Genomic DNA, 15,690 nt, shown 5'->3' with positions numbered 1-15,690 from the left:
CATAAGGACTAGAAAAATGTTCTTAAAAAAGAAACTTGTAAAGGCTAACAGGGAACAGGAAGCTGACCACTGACAGCAAAATTATATTAAAAAAAAATAAAACGTATATCTGCGCTTGGAACCCAAAACAACAGCTGTACACTATAACCCAGATACCAGGCACATAAGAAATAAGTGAACCAAGTGCAGCGCTAAACAAATATTAAATGCATATAAATAAAGTGCAAAACTGTGCAAAAAAGTGCATGAATCAATATGCTGGAAAAATAATCAAACTAGAGTCCATAAGGAAAAGGAGTCCCATAAGAGAATATGTGCTGAAAATGTAGATCAAGAGACCACAAATGATCACAATTGGAGGCTTACCAGAGAGCCAGCGACCACTCTTAAGCCTCGTACACACGATCAGTCCAATCTGATGAAAACGGACTGAAGGACCGTTTCATCAGTCCAAACCGACCGTGTGTAGGCCCCATCGGGCAGTTGTCCTTCGGTCCAAAAAAAAACCTTGCTTTAAAATGTGTCCGATGGACACCTAACCGATCGGTCCAAACCGATGGTTAGTATGCAAAAGCATTGGTTCCAAACCCGCGCATGCTCAGAATCAAGTCGACGCATGCTTGGAAGCATTGAACTTCATTTTTCTCTGCATGTCGTTGTGTTTTACGTCACTGCGTTGGACTCAATCGGTTTTTGAACTGATGGTGTGTAGGCACATCAGAACATCAGTCTGCTTCAGCGGTGAACCGATGAAAACGGTCCTTCAGACCGTTTTCATCGGATGGACTGATCGTGTGTACGAGGCTTTACTCAGAGGGGTCAAAAAATGCTCAATCTGATCTTGAATCCACTCAGTGGGAATCCAGATGTCCTCTCAGATAGTTGTGGGTGGAGAGTGACAGAGGAATCACAGACAAACCAGGAAGCAGCGTCAGGAAACCCTATAGTGGTGCTTGATACCAGATTATATATTAAATACTGTAGAAATACTGTAGAAACCTTCAATTTATTAAAAATATAGGCCCAGATTCACAAAAGAGATACGACGACGTATCTCCTGATACGCCGTCGTATCTCTGTTTTAGGGTCTTCCTAACTATGCGACTGATTCATAGAATCAGTTACACATAGATAGCCCTAAGATCCGACAGGTGTAATTGAATTACACTGTCGGATCTTAGGATGCAATACCTCGGCCGCCGCTGGGGGGAGTTTGCGTCGTAAACCAGCGTCGGGTATGCAAATTAGTAGTTACGGCGATCCACGATGGTTTTTCGCGTTTGCTACGTCGCTGCTAGTCTAGTTTTCCGTCGCAAAGTTAGTCGTCGTTTTTGCTGCCCTAACTTTACACAGCCCATGTATGTGCTGTATAAAGTATGGTCGAAATTTGAAATTTTTTTGTCCTTGCGTAAGACGCCCCGGAATACGAAAGTACACTACGCACGTCGCCGTTCGAAAAAATGACGTCACTTCGTGCAAAGCACGGTGGGAATTTCAAAACGGAGCATGCGCAGTAGGTCCTGGGGAGGGAGCGCGCCTAATTTAAATGGCACACGCCGCTTCAAATTACGCGGGCTTACGCCGGAGGCCGCCAGCGTAAGTTTTCATGCAAGTGCTTTGTGAATCAGGCACTTGCGATTAAAACTTGCGGCGGTGTAACGTATCTACGATACGTTACGCCGCCGCGATTCTACGTGAATCTGGGCTATAGTGCACTTACATTAAAAGAGCAGAAATGAGCATATAAACATGTCATATCCAAAACTGGTCAACAAAAAGGCCAAACATCGGTCGCGCATGCGCAGTAGTGTGTGTGTACGTAGCTCCTCTCTGGTCAGCCTTTATTTAACCCTTTCATGACTAAGCCTATTTCTTACATTTGGTGTTTACAAGTTAAAATCCATATTTATTGCTAGAAAATAACTTAGAACTCCCAAACATTGGGGGTTATTTAGGAAAGGCAAATCCACTTTGCACTACAAGTGCAAAGTGCACTTTAAATTGCACTGTAAGTGCACTGGAAGGTGCAGTCGCAGTAGATTCGAGGGGGACATGCAAGGAAAATTAAAAACAGCATTTTAGCTTGCACATGATTGGATAATAAAATCAGCAGAGCTTCCCCTCATTTTAGATCAATCAGATTTACAGAGACTGCACTTTCCAGTGCACTTTCAGTGCAATTTCAAGTGCATTTTGCACTTGTAGTTTGCACTTGTAGTGCAAAGTGGATTTGCCTTTCGTAAATAACCCCCATTATATATATTTTTTCAGCAGAGAATCTAGAGAATAAAATTGTCCCTTCGGATTTTGTTGGATGGACTGTCGTGATTGGCTGTCGAAAGTTGTGTTTTAAAAATCAGATTATCAAACGATCTATCCGAAAGCGATTTTTATCATCCGATAATCTGATTGTGTGTACGAGGCATTTCTATTTCAATGATATTACTGAAAACTATTTTGTAGGGAGTTGTTCCTACATAGATGCTATTAGGTGTGACATGCACCACACCCTCCATATATCAACAACTGTATAATTAAAGAAAAAAAAAGAGACTGGCATTTGACCTGTCAGATGTGGATGTGTAATATCAAAGAACTCTGAGGCCTCGTACAGACGAGGGGACATCGGAAATGTCCGCTCGGACATTTTGGTCTGATGGTTGTACACACCATCAAACCAAAATCCCCACGGACAGAATACGCGATGACGCGGCGGCGACGTGATGGCGACAATGACGCGGCGACGTACGCGACCCCGGAAGTTCAATGCTTCGACGCATGCGAGGGATTGTGGCCGAGCGCACATGTCCGATGAGCCGCGGACCAGTTTCAGCAGACATGTTCGGTCGTGTGTACGAGGCCTGAGACTAAAGAGGACTTTGGAAGGAACCAGGGTTCGTATAGGTTGCTTCTCTGTCATTCTGCTATCCATGATTGTACATCTCATTTAACACATGATGACTCTCCTCTTCTGGGCTCTTGTGCTACCCACTTTACTTTCTCTGATTCTGTGCACTGTGGTTTCTAGAGTGTCCATTCCTGGCCTGAATAATGATGTTCACAGGATTTTTTACGCCATTATTGTTATAACCTCAATATACACTATAATACCAAAGGTATTGAGACGCCTGCCTTTACACACACATGATGAAATTTAATGGCATCCCAGTCTTAGTCTGTAGGGTTCAGTATTGAGTTGGCCCACCCTTTGCAGCTATAACAGCTTCAACTCTTCTGGGAAGGCTGTCCACAAGGTTTAGGAGTGTGTCTATGGGAATGTTTAATCATTTTTAATCATTCTTCCAAACGCACATTTGTGAAGTCAGGCACTAATGTGGATGAGAAGGCTTGCCTCACAGTCTCCACTCTAATTCATCCCAAAGATGTTCTATGGGGTTGAGGTCAGGACTCAGACCAGTCAAGTTCCTCCACCCCAAACTTACTCATCCATGTCTTTATGGACCTTGCTTTGTGCACTGGTCCAAGCTACACAAAGGGCACTGCAGCAGCATCGTTGAAACCAGCAGGACCAGACGATTCACTGTTCCAGCAGCTAGTCCATCATCTCAGCTGGTCCTGCAGAAGGAATAATCAACTTGGAATGCTCTTCAGGAAGTTTTGTCTTCAGATTGGTGAGCGGGCACCTGCCCACAAATCAAATCCAGTACCAGTCACTATCATACTCCACAGGACACTGTATGCAGAGATCTTATCCCTGAATTACCTTAAAGGAGTTCTCTGAGCTAAAACTTTTAACCCCCGCTGTGCCCGGGCTGTAAAACTATACAAAATAAACTTTCACTTACCTGCCTACGATCCCCCGTTGTTCCGATATCGTCGTCCCGTTCTCCGGTCCCGGTCTCTTCCACTTCCTGCAGGTCGGTGACTCACAGTGCGCTCAGCCTATCAGCGGCCGCGACGGGACATTGCTGCGGCCGCTGATAGGCTGAGCGCACTGTGAGTCACCGACCCCCAGGAAGTGGAAGAGACCGGGACCGGAGAACGGGACGGCGATATCGGAACAACGGGGGATCGTAGGCAGGTAAGTGAAGGTTTATTTTGTATAGTTTTACAGCCCGGGCACAGCGGGGGTTAAAAGTTTTAGCTATGAGAACTCCTTTAAGGATTGCTACTGGTCAGTCTCAGCTGCTTTGCCTTGCAAACTGCATATCACTGTGCCACATTTAGAAGTCTTGTTTCTTTAAGCTCCAACTAGCCGGTGAAGATAACGGGATCAACTGTGGGTATGATATTGTGTACTGTATATTAGATTGTAAAAAAAATTAAGGCAAAGGCATAATGGGCTCATTATAAAATACCGGTACTTAGCTTAGAACAAAGCGTCGGCATCACATCCTAGTCACCGCCAAGGGAGCTGACATTTTCCCTTTGGTGTTTCTTCTGGATTTGCGCCCCTGTCCACGTCACTCCCGCACAAGCGCGCAGGAGTCCTCCGTTCCAGCACGATGCGCCGGACCTTCGCCAGACCTTCAGAAGATATTCATGTTACCTAGAGGTAAGCCTTATTATAGGCTTACCCATAGGTAAAAATGTAAAAAAGAGGCATCGTGACCTCCCTATATCTGGATTATTTCACCTAAGTGAGAAAGCAACTCGGCCGATTTCACGCAGTTAAACAGCAGTTAAAGCGGGAGTTCACCCGAAAAACAATTTTTAACATTAGATTGATGCTTATTTTGTCAAGGGGAATCGGGTGTTTTTTAAATCGAAGCAGTACTTACCGTTTTAGAGATAGATCTTCTCCGCCGCTTCCGGGTATGGGTCTTTGGGACTGGGCGTTCCTATTTGATTGACAGGCTTCCGACAGGCTTCCGACGGTCGCATACATCGCGTCACGAGTAGCCGAACGTCGGTGCGGCTCTATACGGCGTCTGCGCACCGACGTTCGGCTACTTTCGGAAAATCGTGACGCGATGTATGCAACCGTCGGAAGCCTGTCGGAAGCCCGTCAATCAAATAGGAACGCCCAGTCCCGCAGCCCATACCCGGAAGCGGCGGAGAAGATCACTCTCTAAAACGGTAAGTACTGCTTCGATTTTAAAAAAAACACCCGATTCCCCTTGACAAAACGAGCATCAATCTAAGGTTAAAAATTAAGATTTTGGGTGAACCTCCACTTTAAAATCTGTGGAATGCCAATATGCAATGGTCTTTCCACCAAAATACATATAAGAAAGAGGGGGTGTAGTAGCGCTTGCAGTAAATAAATAAATAAAATAGACAAGAAACGCACAGCAACGTGTGATAATGTCCAAAAAAATGTGTTCCACTCCAAATTCCTCTATAAACTCCTCTCACATCAATGACTATGATGTGAAGGAGGGATTGTGTGAAGATAATGAGATCCAAACAATATTTATGACTCAAAGTCTTGAGTTCATACACAATCATATATGATGAAGAAAAATGTGGATAATTGCATTTGTAAGAGTGAATCCATGCAACCACAAATAAACATAGTAAAATGGTGAACCCAAATGACAGTACGTGCACTATAAAGTCTGTGCCTAAAAAATATAAATATATGATAAATAAATAATGTTCCAGTTAGGTGCACTAATTAAATGTGCCAAATAAATAAATAATATTCCAGTAATCAAAGTGTCCCAAAAAAATTCCCATGCAAAAAACAGGATAATTGTATCACAGTGAACGTGGAATAAATAATAAAGTGCTTGATGCAAAAATTCCCAAAAAGTGCAATAGTGCTAGGTTAGAGGATGATGCTGCAATCCAATGCACGATCCATGCCTTGCCTTGTTCAATATCAAGGCAAGGCAAACTTCTTTACTTCTCTAGAGGACACCATGGACAACACCTACTACTTGATATCGAGGTTGCATGATTGTGAGCGAATTCTAGTTTTGGCAGGTCATGCTGCAGACACTTGCAACAAATGTTCAAATGAAGTAAGGGGCTGGTATTGTTCTGTTCCTCGTTCATGACACATTTCCTATTTAATTTCAAGTTTATCCCTAAACTCATTAATTAGCATTGTAAGAGATGATAATAATGAGTGCATGACCATCATTCAACTACTCACAAGGCTTATTTCACCAAGCTAAAACACAAAGAAAGGGATCCATATATATATAAAAAGAGACAGTTATTTTCATCTCAATGAGATTTGAAAATTATAGTCGCATGGCCTTTTTCTTGTGTAAAGCTTCATAAATTACACCTAAGCCAGACCACCACAATTTCACCCGTAGACCATGCAGGGCCTGAATAAACGTAATGTCCCAATTGCCATAGCAGGCCTTTCTACTCATAAAGGTGTGTCTTTCCTAATCCCCAAATAAAAACTGTATTTATTTTAAAAGTCCCTTTAGGGAATGGAAATATAGACCTCTCACAAGGAATATCTATAACCAAGCCTTCTTAACATTTACATTAAATTGGTTTTTCAGCAGTTTAATTTTTTCCATGATAAACAGCCTGTCATTAAATGCTCAAGTACTCTCTAAAACTGTTATTGGAATGAAAACTCAACAAATGTCATGTGGACCCCTCACTAGACACCTGTCCAGTCAGGCACTCCAAGCCGGGTGGAATGATCCTCAGAATTCCTCATCCACCTTGAAAGGACACATTTGACACATGCCAAATATTTAGAGATTCGAGTGTTTACTTACACTTTGGAGAGTGATGTTCTGTGGTTGCCCCAGACGAGTCAGGTCACAGACATGTCAGGATTTTCTGTAATGTCTTCTGTGTTTACTTCTAGAGTTCATCGCCTTGAATTTGAATGGAGCTTGTAAAGTCTATAGAAATGGAATTCTGTTGCAGAACGTCGGTTGTTTTAAACTTGAGCCAAGATATTATCTGAGTCAGTGATTTGATGATACACATGCAAATATAGTGACAATTTTCTTGTGACTTATTGTTGTGTTTGTGGAACATTTTTTTCTGCATAAAACAAAGGCTCTTCTGTGCTTTGGTTTAATTTGCAAGCCTCTGTAGATGAGAGAACAGGGCTTGGAAAGTGGTACCCGAAGGTCAGTATAAAGGCCCATACACACGATCGGACTTTCCAACAACAACGTGTTTTAGCGTATAATCCGACCGTCTGTATGCTCCATCAGACAACTGTGGTCGGAAATTCCACAGACAAATGTTCGCTGTGCATGCTCTCAATCTTTCAGACAACAAATGTGTTACTTCAGATCATCCGATTATGTGTACACAAGTTCATCGGACTAAAATCCAAAGTACAGGGTGGGCCATTTATATGGATCCGCCCGGGTGTGCCATTTATATGGATACACCTTAATAAAATGGGAAAGGTTGGTTATATTAACTTCCTGTTTGTTTCACATTAGTATATGTAAGGGGGGAAACTTTTCAAGATGTGTGGTGACCATGGCGGCCATTTTGAAGTCAGCCATTTTGAATCCAACTTTTGTTTTTGGTGTATCCATATAAATGGCCCACCCTGTAGAAACACACATGCTCGAAACCAATGCTAAACATCAGACAACAATAGCAGAAATTGCCCAAAGGGTGGCAGTAAAAAGCTGAAAAATCACGTGATTTGGTGAATGTTGGCTGAAAATGTTCTACCGTGTGTATGCAGAACAAGTTCACGGCCAACGCCCTTTGGACCAAAATCCACGGAAAAGTCAGATGGAAGTACCATCGTGTGTATGAGGCTTAAGACAAACTTCAATCAAAGTGGGACCAGGAGTCATTAGACTCAATGCAATAACCTATAGAGATCGTTGTTTGCCATAATGAATGATATTTTTAGAAATTAGTCAATCATAGCTAAACATAGCAATAACATGGTTGTTAATACCAAGTGTTATGTCAAAGAATAAATGTGTTATAGTTTAGTGAATTACCAGTACATCACTGACTTTACAAAGAAGGACCTTGATCTTAATGATTTACCTAAAATCCAACAACAGGGAGAATATATTAAGGGTAGGTTCTCTGTAAGTTTGTGACCATACCCTATAGCTTGGGTCCCTGGTAGTCCAGTGTGTCCTGGGTAAGCAACTAGATGGGATGAAGTGTTTTATTGTTTTAAACTAAATTCTTAAAAGACTGATTATTAACCCCCCTTAATAAACTTATGCCCTGTACACACGATAGGTTAGTCTGATGAAAACGGTCTGATGGATTTTTTCATCAGTTATCCGATGAAGCTGACTGATGATCAGTCGTGCCTACACACCATCAGTTAAAAAAACGATTGTGTCAGAACGCCGTGACGTAAAACACAACGACGTGCTGAAAAAAATGAAGTTCAATGTTTCCAAGCATGCGTCGACTTGATTCTGAGCATGCGTGGATTTTTAACCGATGGACGTACCCACGATCGTTTTTTTCTATAGGATTTTTATCCATCAGATAATTTTAAAAACATGTTCCTATTTTTTTAACCTATGGATAAATAACCGATGGGGCCCACACACGATCGGTTTGGTCTGATGAAAACGGTCTATCAGACCGTTTTCATCAGACTAACCTATCGTGTGTACGCAGCAAAACAGGTACTTCCATTAAAGTCTATATGGGCAAAAATGAGCAACATAGCTGCAAAAAAAGTTCATTCTTTGAGCTTCAAGCAACTAAGCATAGAGAGAAGAACTGCCACATTTGGAAAGAATTTGATTCTTGATGTTGAGCATTGTCAAACATAGAAAGATGTGTGAAAACAAACAAAAAAAAACCCTTTCAGACGTGAATGGGGACCAAAAGTCCACCCAAAGCTATTTCTGGTTTCTAGATGCTGCTGAGGTAAAGTCTAACCAGCCACTTACTTTTATTTTTGGATAGAATGGAAAAATAGGGTTGCCACCTGTCCGGGATTCACCCGGACAGTCTGGGTTTTGAATCTTGTGTCCGGGTTTCAGGCAGACTGCAATCCGATCACATTATTCAGACCGGGCTGTGGCTCCCCAAGTAACCAAGATAGTCACACACAAATGTGTTGCCATCTGGGAGCTGCGGGTAGCTGTCTGGGGGCAGATTCGGCATCACTGGGGGGCAGGGCGATGATGTCAGCAAGAGCAATTTGGCTACACCTACTACTCTCCTTGGGGCATCCAAAGGTGTCCCAGGCTGCTAAAGTGATTCGGGTTTGGCTTAAAGAAAAGGTGGCAACCCTATGGAGAAAAGTAATTTTTTTTTGGCAGATTTCTGTTTATTCTGACTCTGATTGTTGTGAAGCGATTCATCCCTTGTGAGACCTCTATGCCTGGCTTGTATAAGCAGATATAATCACTGAGGACAATCCTCATCAGATAGCTTAAACTCACCAAGTACCGATTCTATTCGCAGAGGTGCTTTTTTTCTGAACATCGGGTTACAGCAGATGACAGGATACAACAGATGAATAGATTGTGGTACTTATGCAGTCAAGAGATGATATTGTCTGTAGCTTTCTATGCAGAATACATGAGCCCTGCTACATGTGGCCTGTAGCTTCAGCTATGAAAGAGGAAATATAATCTCAGGAAGAAGGGGTGGAGTATTACATACAAAGGAAGCGTGTCATAACATCAGGGAAAGAAACATAGAAAATACAAAGGCACACCACAAAAGGTCACTAGATGGCAGCATGTGAACTAAACATAACGTCCATAGAACGGAGACAGGTGGCCGGCGATGCGTGCGCTGGATCCTGGACCTGGATGAAGAGATCATCTCATTGCTGGACCCCGGCGGAGAGGAGATCACCCGCCACAGGATACCGATAGCGTTGGAGCGGGGACCGAGAGTGGATTACCACCGCTGGATTTTATTTATTTTTTTAATAAAGGACTTTTTCCACAGTGTGTGTGTTTTATTTTTACAATTCTTTACACTTTCTTAGTGAAATGGTAGAGGTACAATTTACCCCATCACCAATTCTCATAGGGGGGAGCTGGGATCTGGGAGTCCCCTTTGTTAAAGGGGTCTTCCAGATTCCGAAAAGCCCCCCACCCGCAGACTCCCACAACCACCAGGAAAGGGTTGTGGGGATGAGTCCCTTGTCCCCATCAACATGGGGACATGGTGCTTTGAGGGGTCACAGACCCCCAAAGCATCCTCCCAATAGTGAGGGCATGTGGCCTGGTATGGATCAGGAGGGGGGGGGGCGCTCTCTCGTCCCCCCCTCTTTTCCTGCGGACGGCCAGGTTACATGCTCGGATAAGGGGTCTGGTGTGAATTTTGGGGGAAACTCCACACCATTTAAAAAAAAAAATTGGGGTGGAGTTCCCCTTAAAATCCACACCAGACCTGAAGGGTCTGGAATGGATATTTGGGGGGCACCCCATCTCATTTTTTTTTAAATTGACGAAAGCGTTCCCCTTAATATCCATACCAGACCTGAAGGGCCTGGTAATTGAATTTGGGGGGACCCCCATGTTTTTTTTTTTTTTATGAATGACTTTTCTCTGAATTGCCAGGACCCGGGTCCCCAAACACTTTTTAGGACAATAACTTGCATATTAGCCTTTAAAATTAGCACTTTAGATTTCTCCTATAGACTTTAAGAGGGTGTTCCGTGGCTTTTCGAATTTGCCGCGAACATCCCAAATTGTTCACTGTTCGCCGAACAGGCGAACAGGCAATGTTCGAGTCGAACATGAGTTTGACTCAAACTCGAAGCTCATCCCTAATTTTAACTGAGTCTGGGCTCTAAACCATTGAGGGCTCTATTGGTGATATCTCTGTGCTAAGTTCCTGAGTCTTTACACCTGCCGTGACCATCCAGGGTGAGGGGCTAGCAGTCTCCTTGGAAGACTTTAATTTTTTTTTATAATATGGACAATGTAACAGAGAGAGCTGGAATACTCAAAAAACTCCCAGGTGGACAGGACCACAGTTGGTCATTATGGCAGGGACTGACAATTTTATTGAACTGTATAAGTAGTGCACTGGTTGGGGCCCTTCTCAAACATGGTGCAGTGCAAGTAAACTCGACAAGCATTATCTAATGGCCTTGCCCCTGTTTAGGAATAGCCACAAACATGTCACACCAATTCCAATGCATACTAATTGTCATGGATATGCAATAATGTCTGGCAGCTTACCTTCTCCTCCATGTGTTCATTAGAGGCCTGACTCTCTTATCTGGCTGCCTTTTATCACCTCTCCTCCCTGTATGGCTCCACCCCAGGCCATCCCAGGAACTCTATATTAACTAGTGCACTGCAGGTCTGCTTTGCTGTTCAACGTTGTTTGTTAGCTTTGTGTTCCTGCTTGTCGTGTGCTACGTTAATCTCTCTGTGTAATGATTTTGGCTTGTCCCCGACTACTCCTGTTTTCCTGTAACCCTGAGCCTTGGCCTGTCCTTTGGTTATCCTCATCTGCCTGTTGCCCCGACCTCGGCTTACCCTTCACTATCGCTTGTGTCCTGTGTGCTGCTTCCCCTCTCTCCCTACGGAGCGTGACCTAGGGGACTCCAGGGGCCGCGACCTGGATCCAGCTGCAGCGAAGGCCATCCTCACCACTAGAGGCTCTGGTGAACACGAAGCTGAGTCTTAGACTCCGTGCCCTGGGGAATCTTGGGCTCAAGCTGCCTGTAGGATCCCTGTTTGTGCCCCAGCGAACCTATCCTCCATATCCGCTCTGTGATCCGTCCGCAGCAGTCGACTATAAGGTTCACTACCCTGTGGTGCACCCCTGACTCCAACGGGGTGCACTTGTCACCTGGCACAGGTGACCTGACAGTTTGAACAGCCATGAACCCGGCCGACGTGCCGCTTTCCGCAGAAGATCCATTGCAGGGCGTAATCCACAGACTTGAGACTCAGGAATCTAATCAGACGCAAGTGATGCGATTCCTTCAGGATCTGCCTTGCCGCTTCGAGCAGCTCCAGACCTCTTTGGGAACCCCGAATCAGCAACCTCAACTACAACCAGCGACTTCACCTATTGCACCAGTCGCAGAGTCGCATTCACTACAACTGCCTGCTCCGTCTCGTTTCTCTGGGGACTCCAAGGCCTGCAGGGGGTTCCTTAGCCAATGCACTATTCATTTTGAGCTCCAGCCTCAACACTTTCTGTCTGATCGGGCTAAGATAGCCTATATAATTTCCCTCCTTTCCGGTGAAGCTTTAGCCTGGGAAGACCTGCTGTGGGAACTGAATGATCCAGTGGTTTCTAGCCTGCCTAATTTCTTGAACCTTTTTCGGAATATCTTTGTAGAACCGGCTCATGTCTCTTCAGCGGTCAGTGCCCTTCTACGTCTCCGCCAAGAGTCAGCTTCTGTGGGACAGTATGCTCTTCATTTCCGCATACTGACGGCTGAGTTGAGCTGGAACAATGAGGCCTTAGTCGCAACCTTTTTTGCATGGCCTTTCTGATAGGGTGAAGGATGAATTAGCAGGAAGAACCATCCCCACTAATTTGGACAAAGTTATCTCCTTATGTAACCAGATCGATATTCGCTTTCAGGAAAAGACCCTAGAAAAGCGAAGCCGGCACTCCTTGGTCCTTAGTCAGCCTGAGCTCCCCTCTCTTCGACCCGTGGAGCATCTCCTGCCAGCTGAGGAACCCATGCAGCTGGGTCGGACCAGGTTATCTCCCGAGGAACGTGCTAAGCGCATAACTCTGGACCTGTGTCTCTACTGTGGGGGCAAAGGTCATTTTCGTGACACTTGCTCTCTTCGCCCGGAAAAACGCTTGGGTTCAATACATCTGGAAGGTGGAATATTGGACCCAGAAATATCACCTTCACCTTCTCGTCGTTCTTCTTTCCGTGTTCCTTCATGTTGGTGCTTCTCCCCATTCGGTCTCGGCATATTTGGATTCCGGAGCCGCTGGCAATTTCATGGACTAGGAAATTGCATCGTCCATGAGACTTACCCTTTTTCCCCTCACCACACCATTGGTAGTCTTGGCGATTGATGGCACTGTTCTCCTATCCATTTCCAGACACTCCCTGTTAAGATGTCAGTAGGGACACTTCACTAGGAGTGGATATCCTTCCTTGTCCTACCTAAGGCTTCAGCTCCTATGGTTTTGGGCCTTCCTTGGTTAAGGCTCCATTCTCCATACATTGACTGGACTGCCGGACAGATCCTGGCTTGGGGTCCCTCCTGTCCCATGTCCCGCCTACCCAAGGTTGCCCCAAGGGAGAAACTTCCTGTTGCCACCATCCCAGTATCTTTTGCTCTTCCTACTGCATGTAGTGATTTCCGGGATGTGTCCTGCAATAGTCAGGCTGATGTACTCTCTAGACCATGTGGCACTCTGGATGAGGAGCCCACCTGTGAACCTGAGCCGATCATGCACTCCAGTTTGCATAACAGTTTACCTTTGTCCCTCCCTAAAACGCACAGCCAGGCTAGCTTGTCTGCAAGTTCTGTAGTCGCTACACCTGACTATGCTATTCAGCTGGCCTCTGCATCAGTTATGCCAGCCCAGCCCATGCCCAGTGAGCCTCCTACTTTTTTTTGTTCAGGACCTTCAGCAACCTCGCCTCATCCTAATACTATTACGTCTATTCAAACCTGTCTAAGAGGCTCAATCCATCCTTTGGATAGACTGCCTCATTCTGCCAGGTGGGGTTTTCAACCTTTCTTTCAGGACTCTCTGCATTCTACTGGTCCTTCTACTATACAGCTTGACTCCTGTGTCATGTCACCTAACCAACCTGACCTCAGGGTTCCTCTGACCTTTGCCCAGTCTGATGGTCCTGTGCTAGATGCCCAGTTCATCTTTAAGGGTCTGAGGGACCCTCCTCAGATTCTTGTTGATCCTCTCTTGCCCTTGCGTATTCCTAAAAGGCCTTTGGTCCTCAATGATTCCTCTCGTCCTCCCCCTACCTCAGTTCCGCTCTCTGAGGATAGTCTAAAGTACGAGCTTGGTCGAATTCTGGATTCTCGGCTCTGCAGAGGCATTCTTCAGTACCTTGTGCATTGGGGAGGGTTTGGTCCTGAAGAGGCGTCTTGGATTTCTGCATCTGAGGTCTTTGCGCCTCGTCTGTTGAGGAGGTTTCATCTGGTATTTCCCTTAAGGCCTGGGCCCAGGTGGGGGAGGGGCCATAAGAGGGAGGGTACAGTCATGGATATGCAATAATGTCTGGCAGCTTATCTTCTCCTCCATGTGTTCATTAGAGGCCTGACTCTCTTATCTGGCTGCCTTTTATCACCTCTCCTCCCTGTATGGCTCCACCCAGGCCATCCCAGGAACTCTATATTAACTAGTGCACTGCAGGTCTGCTTTGCTGTTCAACGTTGTTTGTTAGCTTTGTGTTCCTGCTTGCCGCGTGCTACGTTAATCTCTCTGTGTAACGATTTTGGCTTGTCCCCAACTATCTATCGCTTGTGTCCTCTGTGCTGCTTCCCCTCTCTCCCTACAGATGCGTGACCTAGGGGACTCCAGGGGCTGCAACCTGGATCCAGCTGCAGCAAAGGCCATCCTCACCACTAGAGGCTCTGGTGAACACCAAGCTGGGTCTTAGACTCCGCGCCCTGGGGAATCTTGGTCTCAAGCTGCCTGTAGGATCCCTGTTTGTGCCCCAGCAAACCTCACCTCCATATCCGCTCTGTGGTCCGTCCGCAGCAGTCGGCTATAAGGTTCACTACCCTGTGGTGCACCCCTGACCCCAACAGGGTGCACTTGTCACCTGGCCACAGGTGACCTGACACTAATCCTTCTTCCTTCATTTTGTACTATCCTATGCATTGCAAGCATCCGTGGCTTCGGATCAGGTTATGAGATTTTCCTGATCAGTATCCTTGAGCAGTGATTTTCTCTTTCACAATTAATCCGGTTGAATAAAAGACGCAAGTCTATCCAGTTCAACCAATAGAAGGAGGGGAAAAATCCCGATATTGTGAAAACAAGAGCTTTCCACAATGTGTTGGAAAGTCTATGCACACAGCAAACACACCTGTCTTTTAAAAAATGATTGATGACAAATCTGTAAGCATGTAAAACATTTCCAGTTTTTATCAGTTCAGATAACAGAGATAAAGTCCCTGAAGGGCCTTTTCTTTCTTCACAAAGAGGACTTCCTATTTGAAGATAGCGTAGGATGCTGAAATGCACCAGTTACCACCCAGTTAGCACTTATCAATCAGTATTATCAATCAGTATTATCTAAATGACAATAAAGGAATTTATATTCTATATTTTTAACAGGGTATATAGATCTTCGCAGTCATCTGAGGCAGCATAGCACATTAAATCAACATAGCACAAAAGATTTACACTGTTACTTTTATATCTGTACATTTTTTTAGATCCTCTTTTTACCTACTGCCAACTATTATTTTAGGTACAGTGGAACCTTGGATTGCAAGCATAATCTGTTCCAGGAGAATGCTTTTAATCCAAAGCATTCGCATATCAAAGCAAGTTTCCCCATAGAAGTTAATGGAAACAAAGATAATTTGTTCCGCATTGACTTCTATTGCATGCAATGCCGCATGTGACCAGAGGTGGGAGGGCACCGGAGAGACTCGAAAATACTCGAAAACAACTCGGCTATACTCGTAAACCCTCAAAAAGGCTTGGAAAACACTCGAGAACTGAGTATTTCCGAGTGATTCCCAGTATTTCCGAACCGTTCAGAGTGTCACCGGTGCCCCCGCACGTCTGGCCAAATGCCGTACTGCACACCACAGAGGCTTGAATTATGCTCATTTTGCAAGACAACACTCGCAAACTCAGGATTTAAAAAAAAGTTGCTTATCTTTCAATTTGCTCGTTAACCGCGTTACT

The sequence above is a fragment of the Rana temporaria genome, chromosome 1 (genome assembly GCF_905171775.1).
Source record: "Rana temporaria chromosome 1, aRanTem1.1, whole genome shotgun sequence".
Lineage (NCBI taxonomy): Eukaryota > Metazoa > Chordata > Amphibia > Anura > Ranidae > Rana > Rana temporaria.
This window is presented reverse-complemented; position numbering follows the sequence as displayed.